Source organism: Schistocerca piceifrons, unplaced genomic scaffold (assembly GCF_021461385.2).
Source record: "Schistocerca piceifrons isolate TAMUIC-IGC-003096 unplaced genomic scaffold, iqSchPice1.1 HiC_scaffold_1149, whole genome shotgun sequence".
NCBI lineage: Eukaryota > Metazoa > Arthropoda > Insecta > Orthoptera > Acrididae > Schistocerca > Schistocerca piceifrons.
Window position 1 is genome coordinate 12501 of NW_025726960.1, and position 2500 is coordinate 15000.

The 2500-nt window shown below is 58.9% G+C and overlaps 1 non-coding gene across 1 annotated transcript in view; it reads left to right on the forward strand.

Annotated features, from left to right (window-relative positions):
• The first annotated feature begins 1639 nt into the window (after nucleotides 1-1639).
• The window catches only part of LOC124728315, a 1909-nt gene continuing 1048 nt past the window's right edge, over nucleotides 1640-2500 (forward strand). The window contains exon 1 of the ribosomal RNA XR_007007306.1: nucleotides 1640-2500. This exon is cut by the window's right edge and continues 1048 nt beyond it. This is a non-coding gene — a ribosomal RNA (small subunit ribosomal RNA).

Here is a 2500-nt window from a genome sequence, read left to right on the forward strand (position 1 = left end):
GGATGGCAGCAGGACGTACATGCCGCCCCCCCCCCCCCCCACCCCTCCCCACGTCCCCACGTCCCCACCTTGCCCCCTGCCTTCGCAAGCTGGTTGGTGACAAGTTTGCATGTTCAATGCCCTTCGCATGCGACGTACGCAGGCTACGTTGTGGTGCGGCCTGTGTCAACTGTCCGCTGATGTCGTACGCGTGAACCACAATCTGTACTGCACATTCGTCCTTATGTACTGAATGATACATCGTGGCACATGTGTGACCGTACAACGACTGCGCCCAAAAACGGCGGACCATACAGTGCAAATATTGTGCACGCAGCTACGTGTCGTCTCCCTATGAGAGCTGGATTGCAGTGTGGTACGCCATAGAGACGTGTGGGAGGAACGGACGCCGTGGATGGCGATCAGCATGAGCTGTGTGTTGATGTATTCGGACCTAGTCGTCTCTCCTCAAACACCGTGATAGCATGGTGCACCGCGTTCCATATCTGCGACATGCTACAGAGGCCGGTTGACAGTCGTTCGAGCAATGGACATCGCATACGTACGGGGGCCACCTTCCACGTATTGTCTAGGCGTGCACATTTTGTTGCGTGTATGTGGGCAGACGTAGTGTGGCGTGACACCTGACACAGGCATGCAATAATCGTTGAAGTTGCTAATGGCGATGGACGCCTACGTTTTCTGGTGAAGTTACGCAAATGAAGAAATGGTAACCCGTTGTGGTGCGGTTGTTCTCGCTAGGGGTGAATCGGTGATGGCGACGATAGGTTGAGGTACTAACCGGTTGTTCCAGCGATACCCACCATGCCGATGAAACTGAACGGCATCTGGGTGTGAAGCGATACGCGGTGGTGGCTGGGTGGGACCGTCCCCGGCCGGTGAGGGGGCGCCTCCCGGCGTGCTGGCCGCGCGGTGCGTGGGCGCACGCGCTACAGCCGGCTGGTGGGGGCGGCCAGTGGCAGGCGCGCCGGCCGACGGACGCGGCAGGCGTCGCAGCTGCGCGCCGGCGCACCCTGCGCGCGGCGCCGTGCGGCCAAAGTAGGTCCTCGCGGGCCCGGTGCGAAGCGCGGTGGACATCTTCAGTGTGCTGGTCCGATTGAGGACTGTGTGCGTTGAGGATGCGCCGCCGCCCGGCGCTCGGCGCCGCGACGCCGTCTGCTGCTCGGTCGCCCCAGCGGTTCTCGCTGGTGGTTTGTATCGCAGCTGTGCGGATGTGTTGGCGCGTGCGCTGTGCTGGGAGAGTTCGCTTCGGCACCCAAGTGGGGCTTTTGTCCTTCTGTGGCGCTGGCGTTGGAGCTGCCGGTCACCGTAGGTGGCGCGTGTTGTCTCCCGCCGGCAATGCCACGACAGCACGCTCCCGGGCCTCTGTCGGCAGCGGCAAGCTCAGTTGGGAGCACGGGTGGTCGCACCGAAAGCGTCTACTCGCCTAACTCCGGGCGATTGCGCCTCTCTCGAACCCGACCAAGTACTTGGGACGGCGCTGCGCGCCGCCGGGACCTGAGAGGGTTTCGAGGTGTATTGTGCAGGGGAGCTCAGCCTCCTCCTGTTTGCAGAATGATTGAGCGGACGCTTGCGTGTTCGCGCGGGCCCCCGGGACACACTCCCGGGCGGCCGGCTGCTCAGCTCTAGTTGGCGCAGCTCCCTGGTTGATCCTGCCAGTAGTCATATGCTTGTCTCAAAGATTAAGCCATGCATGTCTCAGTACAAGCCGCATTAAGGTGAAACCGCGAATGGCTCATTAAATCAGTTATGGTTCCTTAGATCGTACCCACGTTACTTGGATAACTGTGGTAATTCTAGAGCTAATACATGCAAACAGAGTCCCGACCAGAGATGGAAGGGACGCTTTTATTAGATCAAAACCAATCGGTCGGCTCGTCCGGTCCGTTTGCCTTGGTGACTCTGAATAACTTTGGGCTGATCGCACGGTCCTCGTACCGGCGACGCATCTTTCAAATGTCTGCCTTATCAACTGTCGATGGTAGGTTCTGCGCCTACCATGGTTGTAACGGGTAACGGGGAATCAGGGTTCGATTCCGGAGAGGGAGCCTGAGAAACGGCTACCACATCCAAGGAAGGCAGCAGGCGCGCAAATTACCCACTCCCGGCACGGGGAGGTAGTGACGAAAAATAACGATACGGGACTCATCCGAGGCCCCGTAATCGGAATGAGTACACTTTAAATCCTTTAACGAGTATCTATTGGAGGGCAAGTCTGGTGCCAGCAGCCGCGGTAATTCCAGCTCCAATAGCGTATATTAAAGTTGTTGCGGTTAAAAAGCTCGTAGTTGGATTTGTGTCCCACGCTGTTGGTTCACCGCCCGTCGGTGTTTAACTGGCATGTATCGTGGGACGTCCTGCCGGTGGGGCGAGCCGAAGGCGTGCGACCGCCTCGTGCGTGCTCGTGCGTCCCGAGGCGGACCCCGTTGAAATCCTACCAGGGTGCTCTTTATTGAGTGTCTCGGTGGGCCGGCACGTTTACTTTGAACAAATTAGAGTG